This window comes from Leiobunum rupestre, chromosome 1 (assembly GCF_980474605.1).
Source record: "Leiobunum rupestre chromosome 1, qqLeiRupe1.1.hap1, whole genome shotgun sequence".
NCBI lineage: Eukaryota > Metazoa > Arthropoda > Arachnida > Opiliones > Sclerosomatidae > Leiobunum > Leiobunum rupestre.
Genome location: NC_143384.1, coordinates 42,307,882 through 42,317,951, shown reverse-complemented (window position 1 = coordinate 42,317,951; position 10,070 = coordinate 42,307,882).

The following is a 10,070-nucleotide window of genomic DNA, read 5'->3' as shown; positions in this document are numbered from 1 at the left end:
GGGGAGGGAGTACCAAGGTAATTATCACATGGGAAAAGAGGGGAGCGGGTACCACGGTAGTTATCACATGGGAAAAGGGGGGAGGGAGTAACAAGGTAATTATCACATGGGAAAAGAGGGGAGCGGGTACCACGGTAGTTATCACATGGGAAAAGGGGGGAGGGAGTAACAAGGTAATTATCACATGGGAAAAGAGGGGAGCGGGTACCACGGTAGTTATCACATGGGAAAAGGGGGGAGGGAGTACCAAGGTAATTATCACATGGGAAAAGAGGGGAGCGGGTACCACGGTAGTTATCACATGGGAAAAGGGGGGGAGGGAGTACCAAGGTAATTATCACATGGGAAAAGAGGGGAGCGGGTACCACGGTAGTTATCACATGGGAAAAGGGGGGAGGGAGTACCACGGGAGTTTTCACATGGGGAAAGGGGGGAGGGAGTACCACGGGAGTTTTCACATGGGGACAGGGGGGAGGGGTACTAAGGAAATTATCACATTTGAAAAGGGGGAGCGGGTACCACGGTAATTATCACATGGGAAAAGGGGGGAGGGGGTACTAAGGAAATTATCACATTTGAAAAGGGGAGAGGGGGTACCACGGTAATTATCACATGGGGAAAAAGGGGAATAAGGGCCTTACTGGGGTGGTTCTACTATGGGGAAAAGAGTACCATGGAAATTATCCCCTGGGAAAAAGGGAGAGGTAAGTACCACGGTAATTATCACATGGGAAAAGGGGGGAGGGAGTACCACGGGAGTTTTCACATGGGGAAAGGGGGGAGGGAGTACCACGGGAGTTTTCACATGGGGACAGGGGGGAGGGGTACTAAGGAAATTATCACATTTGAAAAGGGGGAGGGGGTACCACGGTAATTATCACATGGGAAAAGGGGGGAGGGGGTACTAAGGAAATTATCACATTTGAAAAGGGGAGAGGGGGTACCACGGTAATTATCACATGGGGAAAAAGGGGAATAAGGGCCTTACTGGGGTGGTTCTACTATGGGGAAAGGAGTACCATGGAAATTATTCCCTGAGAAAAAGGGGGATGATGCCTTACTGGGGGCGGTTCGACTATGTGGTAAAGGGTACCACGGAAATTATCGCGTGAAAAAAGGGTCGGGGGCCTTACTGGGGTGGTTCTACTATGGGGAAAAGAGTACCATGGAAATTATCACATGGGAAAAAGGGGGAGGAGACCTTACTGGGGGGGGTTCGACTATGGGGAAAAAGGGTGCCTCGAAACACACTACTAGCTGAGAAGCCCGCCTGTAAGGCGGGCTTCTCAGCTAGTTATTTAATAACAAACTAGAATTAAGATCTTTCACCTCATTGTCGTTAATAAAATTATCTACACTAATTTCTGCCAAGGAAGAGAATAAATCCGATTTAAACCCAGTTGGACAGATATTTGCTTTTTCCGCCATTTTAACGAAATGGAAAAAAAAAATAAAACGCCAGATTCTAACGCCTGAGTGCGCTGTGTACGTGGTGTGAAAATTGCAGACGAACTTTCGCTACAAAGTTTGCGAGGACGATACCAGAGGCTAAAGCTATGCTCCCATATTCTTATGGTACCTGAATGGATTCTTGGTAACACATGCATTCAGTGAAGCTACACTCCTTTAAAAATTGAAAACCATTCTCATTTTATTATTGTGGATTTGTGTATCTTAAATTCATAAACGACTCTAAAGACTAAAATACACTTCGTATGATAACTGTTGTTACTGTTAATGCCTTAATGACATTCGCGACCGATTACTCACTCTACATCGGGGCCTAAGCTCCTAGACCCCGTTTCGTTTCTCTTTGCCCCTCCAACTTCTAAAACGTTCCTACGCCCCTGAAATGAGGATCGGAAGGGAAGGCAATGTCTCCCCAAAACTTAAAAGTACATCATCCCCGCCCCCTCCATCTTGAAACGATGAAACCGTGAGAATTTCCAAACAGTAGATTTCATTTTTACCCTACTTTATTGAATAAACAAATAAAGCGCTTACGTGAGTTCCCTACGAGAGAATAGAAGCAATAATTGTTTTAATTATTTTACATTAAGTCATCTAGATCACGATTCTGGTAGGACTTGGGAGTCTGAACCAGGCCCGTAGCCAGGGGGGGGGGGGGGAATCTCTTTCGCCCGACCTAGCCTTTTCTACAACTCAATTCCGACGCCCCCTTTTGGGACAATTCGCCCCTCCTAAAATATGGTTCGCCCGCTCTATATCGATGTCCTGGCTACGGCCCTGGTCTGAACTCCAGACTTCCGAGTTCTACCAGAACCTTTGTTTTTAATGCTCCAGACGCTGGTTGCCGTGATTTATCTTAATCGTTTCAGCAGCGCCGGCCCTAGGGTAGAGCAAGTGGAGCGGTCGCTCTAGGCGCCACGACAGCGGCCAGGTGGAAAGGGGCGCAAAAATTCCCTTTGAGAGGCGCGGGGCGGCGTGCAACAATAGAAACAAATATCTCGCTCTACCCTGACCAAGGGCTAGGGCCGGCGCTGCGTTTCACTTACGGCTTAAAGCCATTTTTAAGCGTTTTATAAATTTAAAATGCAAATACGTGTTAAATCTAATTGTAGAAGGTGATACATGTTAGCCTTAACTCTAGATGGCGATAATCGCGACTCGGCCTTAATTATAAGGGACCCCAAAAACAGTTACGCGGGAGGACCCCGAACCCATAGCTATATACGTCACTGAGAAAGCTACTATTTTTAAAATATAATTCATCAAAAACAAATTTTATTTTCTAAATAAATAAATGTGGTGGATTTTATTTCTTTTTAATTTCATTTGAATTGCTTGTGCATTTAACTTTAATGCTAAACACACTGGAACCGTATAGGAATCGTTTAGGAACCGGAACCGATCGGTTCTAAATCTTGAGAACCGGAACCGAAACCGGAACCGATAAATTAAAATTTTAAGAACCGGAACCGATAAAGCAAACATTTAGGAACCGGAACCGGATTCGGAACCGAGATAGTCCAAAAAAGTGGAACCGTTGCATCCCTAGTAGTCGGATATACCGGAAATGTTCTAAAGAAAGCTCTTGTGGGGCGGTTACGACGTTAATACGCTCATGTTTTCTTATTACGGATGGTATCACATCGTGTTTGGAATATAACCACGTCCGTCTGCAAAGATTCTCTTGGTTGTGGCGTATAACCGAAAGAGGTAATGTTGCTTCTTTAGTGTCGTATTCAACATATACCTTAGTTTTCCCTAATACGTCTTTGAGAATGGCTCAATACCGGTCGTGTTTGGAATATGATTGTATGTCTCCGGAACCAGAATCAACTACAAAACTATATTATTTTCCATTTAAACGACAACAAGTAATTTCTCTCGGTGGGGGATCATCCTCGTTAAGTTGACGTTGGTCAAACCATTAATCTAGAGATCCAATCAAATCTGCTCCCCGCGAAACAAGTTTTTGAAAATTACGAATGTGCCGTCTCCTCTAAAATGACGAGAAAACGTTATCATATGACCCGTGGCGCCATCCATTATTTTTGAGAAAAAATTTGCCGGAAAAAGCGTCTTATTACAACGAACCATTGAGAGATAGACGGCGCCACGGGTAGAATGATAAAGTTTTCTCGTCATTTGGGAGCAGACGGCAGTATTCTTATTTTTTAAAAACTTGTTTCGCGAAATACTGAAATCCGACGTTTTGATTGTACTTCTAGATTAATATTCCCAACTCAATGGGTCAAACTGAATATGGTGAACAGGATATTCGTTGATTGATACAAATTCCATATCGGATGAGGTTGCAGCATCTATGTTTACATAATTTGTGCGGTTGTTTCGTTTACGATGTTGGTTTCGGTGGCGAATAGATCTCGCATTGGCTACGGAGGGTGGAAAACTATAGCTGGTTTCTTTTCGCCTGTTCTCGGACTAAAAGAATACTCTTTTTATGCTAAAACGTTTTATTCTCCTGTTCCGGGGATGAGAATTACCCCGCCCCATAAACTATTCGCTTGTTCCGGAGTATTAGGGCTACTCTTTTTACACCTTCTGAAAAGGAGGCGTAAAGGAATAAATCGGTTTAGAATTTATCTGTTAAAAAGGCCACAGGCAGCCATTTTGGAAAAACGTTTTTATCGCGATTCGCCACCACAGAATCGCGGTAAAATGACGTCATAGCCTAACTCTTCTTATAATTCTCCGAAATCCCGGAACAAGCGAAAATAAACCACCTAGTAAAAGAGAAGCGGTTTTATTGAACCATTTCGAGGCTTCGAGTTTACGAAACATAGCGCCATCTGCCTTAATACCCGCCAACTAAATATGTGAGAAAATAGCAGAAGACTTTTGAATTTCATTGTTGCCTGGCTGAAACGTCCAGCTGTTGTACAGAGATAATTTTGAACTAGCATTTTAAAACTCGACCGCTAAACGCCAATACTTTTAACCAAAATTTAATCTACGCAACGAAGCCTATAGGCCTTTCCATAAAATATTTCTACATGCTTCCACTGTTTTTTCTTCGTCACCCACCACCAATTTCGCTAAAACCAAACAATAAGTTGGCTGTACTTTTTGCATTTTCCGGTAATATTTCCCCAAACATTTTACACGGAGCTCGGGTTAGGCTTAGAGACATCGGAGCTCAAACTGATTTTAATTTATTTTCGATACTAATTAAATGAATTATTATTGCAATACTCGTATCAACTCTGTGAAAGTATTGTTAATACTCAGATATTTACTAGCTAGTATTTTATGATAAACCACAATATTTACCTGATACACTACTGTGGCTGTCAATGAAATGTTAAGCCTTAGTTCACGAGGCAATAATCTGTTAAACATCATCGAAACCGTACAAATTTTTTCGTTATTTTAAATATTTAAATCCTCTTTTCTTATGAACGAAATACTTTTATACTTTAAACATTTGATATAACCAAATTAACAATATCACTTGGATTAATTTTAATCCGGCGTGTTTTGTAAATTCTTACACTCGTTAGCAGACGACAAGAATTTTTACGAACCTTGGCAGACGACATATCGAGCTCAAGATTCAAGAATCGAGCGAGGGTAAAAACAAGGAGTAATATACAGGGTGGAAGCTTCAGCCGTGGTCCAGCCTCGGTACTTCTCCTAGTACACCAGAGTGCTGCGGGTGGAACACTTCTAGAGGCGCTGCTTGGACATTTAATCCGTTATTTAATTATCGGTTAACTAATTTTGGTAGAACAAAGTTACGCACTTGGTTTCCGCGATAGAAGACGACGATTTAAACCGAAAATTAAAATAAAGACCGAGAATGGATAATTAAAAACGGATTAAATAGCCAAGGCAGCGCCTGTAGAAGTGTTCCACCCGCAGCACTCGGGTGAACTAGGAGAAGTACCGAGACTGAACCACGGCTGAGGCGTCCACCCTGTATATAGATCGATTTACAATTTTTAAGGGGTAAAGGCGACTTTAAAGGGGTAATATTCATCCGAGGTAACGTGGTGATGGCGTTATTTGTTAGTAGATGGCGCTCTGATGGCAGCATGACCTCATAATTTTGATTTTCAACGATTGGTTGAAAGTTTTCAGTTTTTAGTGATGAACGGTTTTGTCGAGATTTAAAATACAAAATTATCTTCCCTGATTGGATAGTTTAAAATCGTATTATAGTACCATCTATGGCGGAGAGTGTTAACATCTGTTAAAATTAATTGTTAATTTAAATTACAAAAATTATATATTTTTAATAAGAATTTAAAGTACTATAATTTTGTAATTAATTAATAACTTTTCAAAAAAGTTTATTTTTCATAAGCTTTATAGTGTCGCCATCTACCTCAAACATTATTAAATAGGAATGTACCTCGGGTGGATTTCACCCCTTTTTGCATATTTTCCTGAATGCGTCTATAATGTTGATCTAAATCATCCTTGCAAACCCAGTTTTCCTTCCCCCTCTTACCGTAACGAACATTTTATGGAAAGGTCTATTGCAATAATTCCGCTGAAGGAACGATAATATATATTTTCTGCCTCATTTTATTACGGGGTTTTAAAAATGAGAACGTATAAAATATATTTCAAAGCAAAGTTTGAAAAGAGTATCTCAGTGTCTCGCTGTGAATGTATTAGCCCTTGGCGGTCGTTTGAGCTTAGCTCCTCGCTGAAACGAGACAATTCCCTGAAATCTCTTTCCTCTTTTGACATTTGAAAGCTAAATGAAAAAAGGAAATAAAATATAGCGGAAATGTCCAACCCATTTCGAGTTTTTTTCATCGTGGAATGGGTAAGGTTCAGCTAGGAAAGCTTTATTGCTGATAGGTACATCAAGGACCAAGAAATCCTTAGAGGGACGCCCGACTAACATTTTATATACAGGGCTATAAACTTCCGTTTTAAAAACTGTCTGGCAGTTTGCGTCTGCTACAATAGACGCTTCCATAAATCATCCTCCCAGGAAATCGCCAAGAAGTAATATTTCCGAGAGACAGGACCTGCGAGTCACTATTTATATAGTGCTTATTTAAAAGTTAAAATATTAGCTTTGACTTGCGCAAATATACTAATAAAAAGTTATATCAAGAATGTATTTATTTATATTTAGGAAGAATGATTAAGTTGCGACAATCGCCGGGCGGGGGGAAAGACAAAACGTCACCGACGTTTGATTTCCATCGCGTTAGGTGACGTAAATTTTAAGCAGCCAATGAAATACCGGGACTATTCGTTTTATTTTAAGCGGAGGAGCGTACTGGGGGGACCAACGGGTGGATTGAGAGAAAGGCTAAAAACCGTCTCGACATAGACATTCTCCCTAGGTATAAATAAATACATTCTTGATTATATACAGGGTGTTTCAGAAGTCAGTGCAATAAATTTGAGGTGTTATAGGGGTTGAGTAAAGATGTTTGACTGTCTTTGTCTAGAGAGCGTTAAAGTTTGGCCTAAAAACCCCTAAATGTAAGCTTTCAACGAACATAAGAACCCAGATAGAAAACCGGTTTTAAAGGGGAGTAGGAAAATTTACTACTACCCCTTTAAAACCGGTTTTCTATCTGGGTTCTTATGTTCGTTGAAAGCTTACATTTAGGCGTTTTTAGGCCAAACTTTAACGCTCTCTAGCGCTTTTCCTATTCGTCGCGGAGGATCGCGACAAAGACAGTCAAACATCTTTACTCAACCCCTATAACACCTCAAATTTATTGCACTGACTTCTGAAACACCCTGTATACAACGTTATTTCAAGTGCACAAAAAAATTTTGGGCACTTGAAATAACGTTGTATATAAAACTTTTTATTAGTATATAGTGCTTGTTAAAATAATGGAAAATTTTCACCTTTATGGCAGCTAGGAGCACCCCACACAAGGAGAACGCAACCCGTCAAAATCATAGATATTCTTGTGTACAGCTTTCATTGGTTTGACAGTTGAGCGCCTGCTGCCGTCGGGAGGGGAAAATTCGGAAATTATCTCCCCCCCGCCCGTAAAACGTTCAGCGTAAAGGCTCGTTAAATGAAATTTGTACACAACAAGTGCTTCCTTAGCGTGTTTAAACGCTAGCTGTGTTCTCCTTGTGTTTGTGGCTCCTAGACGGCAGGAACAATCGTTTTTGGACATATTAAGGCTTAGGAAAAACACGACGTTCTTTTTACAGGTGAAAAGTTTCCATTATTTCCACAAGCACTATATAAACAATAACTTGCGGGTCCTGGCTCTCGGAAATATTACTTCTTGGTTATTTCCTGGGAGGATGATTTATTGAAGCGCCTATTTCTAATTAGTAAGTTTTTAAATTTCTTCAAATTTGCTTAGGTTTTAGCTTTATTATCCCTTTTCATAATGGACTAATCTACTTATTCGCAAATTTTTTCATCCTTTACAATGCAGTCCATAGATGGTTCCTTTTAACTTAACATTGCGTATATACTTATCTCCACCACTCTCCCCCTATTCGGCTTTCCGTTTCTATGCAACTAATTTTGAAATTTTAAATGTGTAGGCTTATAGTTTCTCTTTCCGGTGTAATAGTCGCGAGCCAGATTTCCCGCACGGTACTGACGAGTCCCTAATAGGACGAAACCGGTCTACCGTTGGAATTTCTGACTATGTTATTTAATTTAATTTAGTTTTTCACTCGAAGATCTATTTGGTCCGAGTTTCGCGTCTTTTTGTTTGCTCGAAGACCTATCGGTACGTGCTATTAGTAAGTTTTTAAACTTCTTCAAATTTGCTTAGGTTTTAGCTTTATTATCCCTTTTCATAATGGACTAATCTACTTATTCGCAATTTTTTTCATCCTATTTCTCATAAGTCAACCTTAACCGTAAGTTCCTCTTCATGCAAGTAATAGACGCTTCAATAAAAAATCTTCAAGGAAATCGCCAAGAAGTAAAATTTCCGAGAGCCAGGACCTGCAAGTCACTATTTAGTGCTTGTTAAAATTATGGACATTTTTCACCTCTAAATAAAACGTCGTGTTTTTGTAAAACAAATCTACCTGGTTGAAAGGAAACACTTGTTGCATACCGTCAAAGATAACATAGAAATCCCTACCCTAGATTCGAATTCTGAGAGCCTCCGGATTGACGGTTTCGTAACGAAGCGTTTACCTCAATGAGAAAATCGAGTCAAATAAAAGCTAACTTCCATCCCCGTCTTTTGACGCGATACATTGCACTTGGGAATTGTGGGTATAGCTATTTATATGTATAAAAAATAGTTTCATAAAAACCAAACCGTTGGTTTTTTTCGGCCGAGGAGAGCCCAAATGAGACTTCATAAGGAAAACGGAGAGCCCAAAATTTCATAAGGAAAACGCCTCCAACATGGGGAGTATAGCAGTCTGATAACTTCGGTTCATTTACTTCTGAAGTCGCTTGATGACTTGGGTGCCTCGCTGATTATTATCAGTTCGGTGTTGTTGTTATGAGAAATAAATGAATAAAAATTAAAAAAATATAATATGTCGCGCAAGGCTCACCTTTATTAGTATATTCTTCGCACGCGCGCTAGAAAAAGGTGTTCCTCTGACGACTATAGCGCGCGCTCATAATCTTGTAAAAATAACCACCTGTGGCTCTTACGTCACAGGTGGTTATTTTTACAGGAAGGTCACGTTACTCTATAAAAAGAACTATTCGAAAATTTCCCTTTATTCATTCATTTAAGTTGTGGACTAAATAATTATCGACGCTTTCGTCGGCTGCTCCAAACCTCGATTACAGAAATTAAATTTTAAATCATATTTTAAATTATTTTTCTATTTACATTTAGACTCCGGATTTAGGATATTAAAATATTTATATAAAAATTACGACTTTCAAATCACGTAACGTTATATTTTTGGCTTTAAAAGTGGACGCCATTACAGGGGAATAATTGATGTCTATCAGAAATTAATTTGGAAGGCTAGGATTAAAAAATAAATAACGCGACGAACGATTTTGATGTGGATGGGTAACTTTATCTCCCCTTGGGTGCGCTACTGGTGCCTATGATCATGTAATATTGGCAACGTCTCCTGACGTTTCTATAATTTAAAAAAAATTAAAGTAGTGGACACTTTCTACGCAAATCACGCTGGGAAAAAATGTCAATGGTACTATCCAAAATACCAGGGTGACCACAGTTCCAATATTTCCTATTTTTTCCTATAATTTAACGTCTTTCCTTTTTCTCCTATAATTTCATTAAATTTCCTATAATACCCTATATTTTAACTCTAGCGTCTGAAGAAATTAAAATAGTTGATATTTTACCCTTAGAAGTCTTCATATTGTCCTAGCTTTTAAAGATGCTTATTTCCAACACTGTTTGCCGATAGTTTTCGACTGTTTCTATCGGTTATCAACTTTATTTTGAATGTTATTCCCCCTTTAAATAATTTTGACAACCGTTTTCTCTTATTGTACAATTAATTTTCTCCTATTTCTTCCTTTTTCCCCCAATTTACTTCCTATATATTTTCTTATATTTCACTGATAAATTTCCTATAATTCATTTAAAGGAATTAAAAATATTCTGTGGTCACCCTGAAAATACACAATATTTCCCCTGAACGTTGCCAGGCAGGGGTATTTAAGAAAACAG